At 34.8% G+C, this 12434-nt stretch overlaps 1 pseudogene; it reads left to right on the forward strand.

Moving 5' to 3' along the window:
* Nucleotides 1-7320: 7320 nt before the first annotated feature.
* On the forward strand, nt 7321-9841 carry LOC148212121 (uncharacterized; annotated as a pseudogene).
* The last annotated feature ends 2593 nt before the right edge of the window (nt 9842-12434 follow it).

Raw genomic sequence — 12434 nt, forward strand, 5'->3', positions numbered from 1 at the left:
CAACTTTTTCAGACTTGTTAGAACTAAATGTACCAAACTATCCCTCGATTGCAGCCTAAATTTTCGGTCGACAAAATATTTTTTCTGACCAAAAACTGGTTTAAAATGATAATTTTTGGTTGTTTATGGTCGGGAATTGATGAGAAATGAGGTTGACTTACAATGAATTCCCGACCGTTAACTGGTATTATTTCGCCCGAGAAGTTAATATTTTTTCAATTAATTCAAACAACCAACTCTCCCACCTGTGCACTTCAGCAAACCAGTCTTCTACATCTGTGCACTTCGTACTCAGCTTTGCAGACCATGTTGTTTGCTTGTAGCTAGGTAAGATTTCTACACGAACCAGGTAGGTGAAATGTCCTTTACAAATAATGATCCTTTTTCGTCTTTTTCGTCTTTGAAGTCGTACATTTATATGTATGTCCTTTTGTTTTTTTTTTATTTGGAAACCTTGAGTGCATTTTTGTGGTTTTTATTTTTTCTTTGAGAACGACATGTTTGGGGCATGTACTGTCTGTATTTTTGCATGATTCTCGGGCGAAGTTATAGCTTTTTACGATCGAAAATCACCATATAATATGATTTTCGGGCGAGAATTATAATATATTCGGGCGTGAATTCTCTCCTCAAAATCAAGAATTGCCACCCAAGAATTTTCGAATTTTGAATGCTTCTCTTTCCACATGCAGGATGTCTCGCCTATTTGTTAGTTATGGTGGTAGGTGGAATAAGTCACAATTTGTATATGAATTTGGAATTATGGGAAGTTTGAATGTGGACGACTGTATAACTTATGACGAACTCCTTATTTCTATGTTCAGCCTTACCTGAATAGATCCAGACCGATTCAAAATCTTGATACACTGTGTATATAAGTTCAATCTGCAGTACCAGGTTCCGAAATATTACATCTTTGATGACCATAGCCTTAGATTTTTTTTAAAATGCCCTCAATATCCATTCGAAGTCTCATTGTATGTATCTGTCGTACCTAAGGAAATACATGGCATTGGAAGCAGTTCAAGGAATCTTAACGTTCCAGAACCAGAAGCATTCCAATCATTTCCCCACCAATTAGGGCAGACCGTTCCGTATTATGCGCCATCGCTTCATTTTGATTCCATGCTCCCAGGCCCATCATATTTTGTCCCATCAATGACGCCGCTGACGAACAATGTAGTATCATGTAACTTGGGTGACGATGAAACAAACTATTGCGATCAATGACACGATAACGATAAGAATGACATGGAGTACGAGGCCGAGGATAATGACAACCACGATAATGAATTCGAGGATGATGTTAATTTTGACAACGAGGAGGAAGTAGACCCAGTGGATGTAGCCGGTCCATCATCGGACCCCTCAACCGAAGTACACGTGGTCAATACGAATGCACCATGTGCAACTGGTCAAGCTTCTTGCTCAAGGGAAATTGTTAGGACAGGTGATGCAGTTTGTTTGTCAATGGAGGACATTGTGGTAGGGAGTACTTGTTGGAACTTTCTCTACCTTTAAAAAGATTAGAGACTCGTGCAAGCGCATACGGTCACAAGTAATACTCGGAAGTAATCCAAGGTCGAATCCTCAGGGACTTGTTGCTTTTCAAAATCAAGTAATGCAGTGAAATGGTTCAAATATGCAATTGTGATTTAGGAAGAAAATAGTGGTGAAATGTTGTTGTTTGGGGTTTTAACTAACAAGCAATTTGGTAAAACTCAACCTCCTTGTCTCCTACCTTGGTTTTGATGCAAAACATGGAAAATACACTATGTTGGGAAAATGCATCAGGTGCAATTCCTGGCTTTTTTGGGATTTGAGTTCTACTCTTTCACTACCGCTTTTGGTTGCTGCAGAGGCTAGGGTAATCTACAATCATATTCCTATGTGTGATTACAATCCTAGAGAATATCTACCAACTCATTTGCATTATGGGTCAGAGGGCCTATGCCTAGAACCATATTTTATGCGCTTATTTCTAAGTCACATCTCATATTGGTTTCCTATTATTTTACCTAACTCACCTTTCCCAAGGGTGGGTTTTGGAATATAAATCAAGTTCCCACTGGTTAAATGGAAAAAAGACGTAAAGAGAAGTTTTTAGAAACCAACCCAAAAAAGTGTCAGGCGCAATCTAGCCAAAATTCCGAGCGTGTTGAAAATCAAATCATTTGACTAAAACATTCTACAAGGAGGTTGATAACTAATTTAGAACATAATTAAATTAAATTAAATGCACAAAAACATAAAGAAAGTATTTTTCATTGAATTTAAATGAATAAATAAGTCGTACAAGGAGTTCTAGCTTGACCCTCTTCTCTTTTGAGTGTGAGGGAAGTTGAAACTCGCTAAAGAACTTTAAGATAACAGAATGAACAAAGAACGGAAGTAAGAACTCGAATTAAAAGCACTACGAAAGGTAAAAGCGTCAAAAACGAAGAAATGAACAACTAGAACATGAACATAAACCCTAAAAACGTATTCTACAACTAGAGAGCATCTAAAAGAAGATGAAATGAAGCTTGGAAGGGATGATTTGCTTAGGGATGAATAACTTCCTTTTATAGCACCATAGGTTGGTTGAAACTCCCCTCCATTTTAGGTGGAAAAGGGTTGAGATTCACCTAACCACCTTACTTAGTCTTGGACTGACGGTTTTGAATATGTGGGAAATGTCTTTCTTGCCCTTCATTAATCAAAACGTTTGTTTTGACAAATTGCCCTCCAAAAAATGCATCAGGCGCAATTCTGCAAAAAAGACATAATTATGTTATTTTCTTCCAACTCTGACCGCATTTATCTCATATTTTTCCTAAAGTACCATAGTTTGACTTTTATGTAGAAATAATAATATGTATGTTCTACTTTAAGAATATGTGGTCCTTTTTGGCAAATAATAATGGGAAATGGGTCAAAAACGTGGTCAAACAGGGCTACCAACACATGTTTCTACAGTAAAAAGTCAACCCTAACAGTACTTTTCGATGCGCTTCAAACATTTCTCAACCTTCCTCAGACGCACACTGAACATGCGTACCTTCTTACCACTTTCATTCTCCTCCTTCTCCTCAGCCTCCACATGAACGTCTTCTCTGACACCTTCACTGATGTTCACTCCTTGTCCCACATCATCCTTCTTTGGTCTTGCACGTGCACTTGATGGTTCAGCAGCATCGTTCTCACGCGGGACTTCATCCTCATCTTCGGGCTCGGGTGGTTCGAACGTCCTATTTAAGAAGGTCGTCTCAGCATCTGTTGCTTCTATTGATCGAGTTCTTCTCTACAACAATGGTAATGAACGTGTCGACATAAATATGGAAGTTAAAGTAAGTTAGGTATTAACAGGATTTAACTTACTGTGTTAGATCGGAAAATCTCTCTGTCCAGCACATGCCATGCAGTTGAATGGCCGCACCTCCACCGAATAATACGTGGCACGACATCCAGATTTACCTTATTGGCCACACGCCTAGATAAGGAAGATATAGTCTCATAGGCCCACACCTGAAAGTATAAGTGGTGGACGTTATTGACCAGTTGAAAGGAACAAAAACTGGAAACAAGTATTTATGCTCATACCTGGAACGCCCAAGCGAAACTGTAGAGATTATACGATTTCATCCTTCGACCTCTTCGTCGTGCCACGCTTCAGACTATATATAGTCTTATCAAAGGACAGCATGCCCCAATCGTGGTTGCAGCACGTTTCCCAATCATGGACTATTCCCAGCAATGTATAGTCGTACTTCAGGGTCCTCTCTCTCCCCAACAGAACTAACTCTACTAAGTAAACAATAGATACATTGACCGCGTCGAAGTCATCCTCGAACCATGCGGCTATATAAATCTTCTAAAATTCACTCAACAGAACGTCCTTACTATCATTAAAGTAAAGAGTCCTAAGACTGTGGGGAGATGTATATTTTCTAACTTGACTCTTATCATAATTAAGGCCAGAAATAATGTCAAACTCCCTCCACCCAAATGACACCTTACTCCCAAACAGGCTGAAGCTAATGGTGCCAAGTGTACTATCCTCGATCTCCATAAGTATGATGTTGTATATCAATGACCCGTTAAATACGAGGTCCAAGTCAAGGAGGTGACTGAATACAGTTTTCCTAAACATCCTAAGCCGTGGTGGGGTCAATTTACTTTTAATGGTTGCGGTAGTCTTCGCTAGGTGCGATAGACATGTCAAGTTGGCGGAGGCATAGGATGAGGGAGACATTTTAGGTACTATTTCCATTTTGAATTAACCTGGAAATGAGTAAATAAAGGATCCTATGATCAGAGACATAGATAAGACATACATATACTAATAACCAAACATTCTTTCAACCAACAAAAAAAAGGGTGTAAAACATAATCCTGTCATATTTCCCGGTTCCATTCTCGGGCAAAGTCGTGCACGAGAATTTTACAATATTAAAATAACTTTGCTCGAAGTATAGTACTGTAAAATCTTTCGGCTGAATTCCCGGGCGAGAATGGGCACCGAGAATTATACCAGAACCTAAAAGCCCACGAGAATGTTGAACATCTAAATTCTTATCCACTTCGCCTGAAATGCCCCGAGAATTCCCGTAGAAGATTCACTCCAAAAAATATCACTCACGTTCGAAAGGTCCCGAGAATTCCCACAGAAGATTCACTCCAAAAAATATCACTCACGCCCGAAAGGTCCCGAGAATTTCCACAGAATATACACTCCAAAATATATCATTCATGCCCGAAAGGGCCTGAGAATTCCCACAGAATATACACTCCAAAATATATGAACCATGCCTGAAATGCCCTGAAAACCTTCCAAATCACTAATCTTCTTCCCCCGAAAGATCACGAGAATTCTTGCCCATTTCTAAAACCCACTCCAAAACGTTAAAACCCATATTCTTCGCCCGAAATCCGCCGAGAAATGTTCATATTCCTTCCTAAAGCCCAACCCAAAAAGTTGAAAACCCTAAGTTATTTCGCCCGAAAACCACCTATAATTATTCAGTCTCTCAATAATCGAAGCCCTAACCCACTTCGTACAAAATCACCCCAAGAATCCGAATCCATTGCAAATACCCACTCCCAAATTTGAAATACCTTACCTACTACCACCAATTTTACAGAAATCAAACCCAATAAACTAGAAAAACCATATGACATCGATTCAGAGTATATAATCACATCGACGCCGTGAATTAGTATACAATAAAGAGAGATCTTTACCTCAAAGCTTTGTGTGAGAGATGAGGAAGAAGAAATTCTGATGAAATCATGTGAAGATGACGAAGCTAAATGAAGCGGAAGACGAAGACAAAAACGAAGAAGTTCAACGAAGAGAAAGAGGAAGACGAATAGGGGAGGGAGAGGGAAGAGTTGAGCAACGGTTTGTTTTTTGATTTTAGGGGTAGAAATGTAACTTCCCTTTTTTCTAAATTAATTAAAATAATGAGATGGGTTATTGAAAACAATTTTATAGGGGTGGGTTACTTGGGTAAATGGGAAACTTGAGTGAGTCATTTTAGTCAATTTCCCACGATCGAAAGAGAGGGATTACCAGGCAAATTGACCAAAGTGATGTTCCATTGATTTTGGAATGACTCTGGTAAAATGTATCCAAACGACCCACTTTAATATTTAATTGAATTTAAATTGAGGTAATATTACAGCGGTACTCCTTAATTCAAAAAATAAATCTCCCTTTCTTAGTTTCTCTTCCCCGTTTTTTTTCCTTCAGTTGTCTTCATTCTTCTTCTTCTCTCTTCGATCTTTCTTCTCCGTTTTACTTGGGTTCATTGAAATTAAAATGGGCATAAATATCGGACTTGAATCCCACCGAGATTGAATAAATCTAGCCCTTTATTTTTTTTCTTTTTATTTGGATTCATTAAAGTTAAATGATAATAAATCTCGAGCATGAATCTCATCTGAGATCGCATAAATCTCGGTCGGGATTCATGCAATTTCACCTAGTTGCTTGAATCTTATGGAACTGTAAGAATGAGAAAAATGTTGATAATTTCTCATTAATGAAATAATAGTACAACTCTTCTTTAAATACTAAAGAATAACAACATAACTAAAACTGTTTCAACTAATTTTTAATACAAGTTACATTAAAATAGAATATCTAATACGCCGCCTCAAGATGGACTGTAAATATCGAGTAAACCCATCTTGGACATCAGAAATTTGAAAGCTGGACGATGAAACGACTTGGTAAAAGCATCCGCAAGCTGCATATGAGACCGAACTGGGAGTAACCGAAGAAAACCATCCCGAACACGATCTCGAACAAAATGGCAGTCAAGTTCGATGTGTTTGGTCCACTTATGAAAAACAGGATTTGATGCTAAATGAATAGCAGGGTTATTTCATTTGGTGGCAAATAAGTTTTAGGTATTTAACAATATAGCACCCACTTATCAAAATTTCAAATATAGCAATTTTCATAGGATTCTGATTTTGAATTTTTGAGTATTCCCAAATTGCCCTCATCAATTTCTCGCTCGTCTTCGTTTTCTCTCAGATCATCGTCTTCTTCGTTCGTCTCTTCTTCGCGCTTCTTCGTTCTCTCTCGGATCATCATCTTCTTCGTGCGTCTTCGTTCTCTCTAGGATCATCATCTTCTTCGTGCTTCTTCGTTCTCTCTCGGATCATCGTCTTCTTCGTTCGTCTCTTCTTCGCGTGTCTTCATTCGTTCATCAGGTATCAATTTTAGCTTCTTCGTTCGTATTAATTCGTTCATCAGGTATCGATTTTAGCTTCTTACTTCGTCTTTGTTCGTTCATCAGGTTTCCATTTTAGCTCTTTAGATTTTATTTCTTCTTTTTCTTCGATTTTGTTCGTGAAGAACTTTCAGCCTTTGAGGAACTTCTGTCCGTTTTAATAAGGCAGATTTCGAAAAGAAGAATTTAGACTTCTTGAGGGACTATTATAATTATATTTAGTTTTTGTTCTTCTTCTTCTTCGATTTTGTTCGTTTTTGAGGTCTTGATTTTAGTTTTTCTTCTTCTTCTTTCGAATTTAAGCTTGATTTTAATTATTGATGTCTGATTTTGGGCGAATGATCACCATTAAGATTGTGGAGAACCTACCTGAATTTTACGATCACCTAAATCAGTGAGGTATATCATACTGATATACTTCCATTGAATATGAAGTGTATCAATGAGGTATATCATAGATATTTTACGTATATCTATAATTTATATACTCAATATAGGTATTAAATATAGCGTATATCTGCAGCTTATGTTATGTTATTTGTTGATTGATATACTAATATCATCAATATTTTATATTTTTGCAGTATTTGTAGTTATGGGCAAGCTTGCAATAATTGTATTTCACAGTGGTGAATGAGATGATATTCATTGCTATATGAATTACAAAACTATTGGGATTTTGGTTGATGACGATATGAATTTTCAGAATTTTAGGAATTTGATATTGAATGAAGTGAAGTTAGATCCATCAATTTGTTTTGTCCAATTTTCAGTTTTATTAAAGTTTGGTAGTAATTTTCAATTTTCAATTTTCAGTTCAAACTATTGTTGAGATTAATGAAGATAAAGATGTTGCTTGGTTTTTTACTTTGGTTAAGGAGGACAGCACAAGATATCCTTTAGTTGCTCATATAAATGTTATGCCTTTGGAGGAGTCTAGTGTTATTAATTCTGGAAGTGAGAATTTAGGTCTGTTTATTGCTTCTTCTGCTATAATTGAAAGAGATTTTCAAGATTATAATGATGTTGATATTACTAGTATGTCTTCTGCATTTCATCTAAAGGAGAAGGATCTATTTGTAAATAAGGAAGTTTTATCAAAAGCTTTTCACTTTATGGCTATAAAGAATAGCTTCAGTTCAAGACTTTGAGATCAAATTTCAAATCAGTTGAGTTTGAATGTGTTCAGAATGGCTGCCAATGGTATGTTAGAGCATCTCGTTATAGAGGTAGTGAACTATGGATGATTAGAAAGTATGTTAGTGATCATAATTGTCGTATGACGATAGTTCAATCTTCTCATAGACAAGCTTCATCATCTTTTATTGGTGAATGTATGGTTGAGAAATTTAGATTTAGTTCTTCTGGTCGTTCGACTCCGAAAGATATCATTCATCATATGCGCACAAACTATGGAGTTGGTGTTAGTTATTATAAAGCTTGGAGGGCAAAAACAGCTGTTAATAAAGTGTTGCCAGGAGATGCTGATGATTCTTATGCATTGATTCCGAAGTTTTTTCTGAAGTTGAAAGAAATGAATCCAGGTTTGTTTTCTTTAATGATATACCCATAATATATGCTTATGATATATGTGTAATATGTATGAGATGATATATCTTCTTGATTTTATTATGATGTAGGTGTTCTGATATACTGTTGATATACTACTGATATATATTTGATTATACTACTGATTATCATATCTGATTTTGATATCTTGACATGTTGCTGTGATATATTACTGATATATTTGATGTGTTGATGTGATATATTATTGATATATTTGACGTGTAATGATATACTACGCAGATGCAATAGTTCTATCTATATTATTTTTGTAGGTACATACATTGCATATGAAATTGATAAGACTAGACATTTTAAGTATTGTTTCATGGCTCTAGGTGCATCTATTGAAGGTTGGAGGTATTGTAGACCTAATATATTTGTTGATGAGACATTTTTGACGAGCAAATATGGTGGTACACTATTGACTGCCTCAACGTGCGATGGTAACAATTAGATTTTCCCTCTTGCTTTAGTATAGTAGATTCAGAAAATGATGCGTCATGGAGATGGTTTTTTCAAAATTTAAAGAAAAGTTTTGGAGATCGAGAAGGGTTAGTTATCATTTCTGATTGTCATTTAAGTATTGGAAAAAGTGTTCTAAAGGTTTTTCCATATGCTTATTGTGTTTGTAAGCAACATCTGTTGAAGAATTTGAAGTTGTCATACAAGGACTCCTTGATTGATAGACTTTTTGAAAACTGTGTCAAATCCTACACAACTAAGGATTTTGAGTTAAATATGAGGTTGGTGGAGTCAATATATCCTACTATACGAGAGTATCTTAGTAATGTTGGATTTGAAAAATGGGCTCATGCACACACTAAAGAAAGAAGATATCAAATGTTGACAACTAATATTTCTGAGAGCCTAAATGCAACTTTGAAAGAGTCAAGAGATTTACCTGTTGCATCACTACTTGATTCAGTTAAACAATTACTTCAAAGGTGGTTTTATGATAGAAGTAAATCAGCATCTTCTCTGAATAGTTTTTTGAGTCATTGGGCTGATACTGAGATACATAAACAATTTAATGAATTCAAAAGTTTGATGGTAAGTGTTTTTACATTTTATTATTTAATAATATTTATTTTTCTTTCACAACCTATTTTTATTATTTTTTTTTTCTTTTTTCAGGTTGATCCTATCAACAACGTTGAATTTCAAGTAATTCATAAAGCGGATAATTTTTTGGTAAATTTGGGTTCTAAAAGTTGCACTTGTCGTGTTTGGGATTTGGAAGAAATTCCTTGTGCTCATGCACTTGCAGTTATTTGAATCCTTATTCATATGTGTCTGAGTATTATCTGTCTAGTAGATTATTATTTACTTATAATGGTTCAATTCGTCCTGTCGGTAACCATTTGGATTGGGGATCAGTAGCAATTGATGTTAATGTATTACCTCCTATCATTAAACGTCCAGCAGGAAGGCCTCGAAAACAAAGGATTCCTTCAATTGGTGAGGTGATAAAGCACACAAAATGCGGACGTTGTCAACGTGTTGGACACAATCGTAGGACTTGTAAACTTGCACCTATTGAAAAATGATGTATATCAAGGATGTATACCAAAACATTGCTTTTATGATTTGAATTTACAATGAAGTAGTTTCTTTGTTACAACACAATGTTTATACCCAATAGAGTTTGCTTATATGATTTTGCTTCTGTAAGTTATAGTTGATGACATAATTTAGAGCATTACATTAGTCTATATATCAGAATTATATCAGTTGTAAATCTATATATCAATAATATATCAGTAATATATCAAGTATACATCATACAGATATCAGTAGTACAAGGAGAAGTAATATCAATATGAACTCAAAAAGTTTAAAGGTTTAAACATCAAAATGAACTCAAAGGTATTCATGTCAAAAGAACATTGCCCCAAAAAAAATGGCATATCATTTAAAACCTTTAAGATATTTTCTTGTAATCTAAACATGAGTAGATTGTCACATTCATAAACACAAAGTAGACTAACAATGTCACTATAAAAGTAGAAGTATGAGTTCCAAAAATCTAGAAAAGTAGAAGCAAGTTCCAAAAGCACAAGTTCCAAGTTCTTCATTGAGTAATCTTGGGCAATCATGATCAATCTTCGTTCTCGGTGATTGTAGCGTCTTAAGACATGATATTTTTGCAGCTTTTCGTTTTTCCATAGACAACACCTTTGGAGTTGGTTTATGCTGTCTTTTGGGACGCACAACATCAACCTTTTCTTCAATGACTTTAGTTTTCATTTTCCTTGTTTGGACCATTGTTTTAATATGAAAAAAATTATTTGATATATTAGTAGTATTTAAGAAACATATTAGAGGTAATATATTTGAAATAATTTGTAGATATCATATTTATAGCAGAAGTAAATCATTTCTATATCATATGTCTATCAAATATATATCACATATATATCAGGAATATATCTGTCAATCATTAGTATATCAGAAGTAAATCAATAGTATAGTAAAAGTCAATCAGTTATATATCAGCTATAGTATTAGATATCATAGTTATATCAAACGTAAATCAGTTATATATCATATGTATATCAAACATATATCACATACATATTAGGAGTATATCTGTCAATCATTAGTACATCAGAAGTAAATTAATAGTATATAAAAAGTCATCAGTTACATATATATATATATATATATATATATATATATATATATATATATATATATCAATCATATATCAAGAGTATATGTGCAAATTAGTAGTATATTAGAAGTAAATCTGTAGTATATCAGAAGCCAATAATCAATAGTATATCAGAAGTCAATCAGTTCTATATCTGTTATATATCAGTTATATAACAGTAATCAATTGTATATCAGAAGTCCATAAGTTATATATCAGTATATATGAGCTGTATAACAGTAAATCACTATTTTACCTGCTTTGACCCTTTGTCGTGGATTTTTTTTATCGTTTCTTTGTAATTTTCTGTAAATAAAAATCATCGACGAGTTTCAATAAGTGAATAACACAAGTAAATGATTAATAAAACTAACTATTGTCTCACTATACTTACAATTTCATCTTCATTAGCTTTTTCCTCTTCTTTGTCTTCTGCTCTTTCTTGTTCTTCTTCCTCACTTGATTCTTTTTCTTCATTCTCATCGTCTTGTTCATTCTTCTAAGAAGCATTCCAAAGATAAGAAAAGTAAATCAATGTAAGAAAAGTAAAGCAATTTAGATTTACCTCTTTTTCCTTTTCTTTCCATTTCCCATCCTGATCTGCATCCTCTTTCTCATGATTGATTGCATATTCCACAATTTTATCAATATCTACTTCTTCGTCAAGAAGCTCAAGACTTATCGATGGAGGTACGTTCTTCTGAAGTGATTCTTGGGATTGTTTTTCAATGTTTGATTTTGGTGGAAATCTATCATTGATTACTTCTAATATAGAAGTCAACATCCCAACCATTTGTTTCTGAACACTTCTAATTTCTTGTATTTCCTCCTTCAAAGTCAAGCTTTTACTTGAACCATGTGTTTCTGTTCCTTCTTCCTCCTCAATATTTCCTCCTTCTGTCATATCATCCACATTGTTGGGATCATCATCTTGCGCAATGTCTTCTTGCATCATCAAATTTGTGAAGATGTCAATAGATAATTCATCTTTTGTAGGAAGAATTGTAATTATTGAGAACTGCATAATAAGTCAACAAATGTAGTAAATCAATAGAAACAAGAACCAAAAAAAAAAGAGGGAGAGATCAGTGAAGTAAGAAACTTACATCACTTGCAGAGAAAATATTTTCTTGCAGATGGTGCCAATCTAGCTGTGATAGGATATCCCATTTCAACATTCTTGGGATTTGATGTCCATCTTTTTTGTTGCAATTCCAACCCCTCAAATCAGAAAGTTTGAAAATTACTTCACACACCCAACAAATGAGTGCAAGTGGGAAGCCTTGCAAGGTATAATCTGTTGATCTATCTTGTGAAGCTTTGTTTTATGTATTCAATTGTTAGATCATATACCAACCTACCCCATGGATATTTCGTAAACAACTTTTCACTATCGACAATGTCAACATGCTTCCATTCTACCTTAGTGTGAAGTTGTTTGGCAAACAATAAGCATTCTAAGATGTACAAGTTAGCAATTTTCACCA

Source organism: Momordica charantia (genome assembly GCF_013281855.1).
Source record: "Momordica charantia cultivar OHB3-1 chromosome 3 unlocalized genomic scaffold, Mcharantia_2.0 BLBB01000003.1, whole genome shotgun sequence".
In the NCBI taxonomy this organism is placed as follows: Eukaryota; Viridiplantae; Streptophyta; class Magnoliopsida; order Cucurbitales; family Cucurbitaceae; genus Momordica; species Momordica charantia.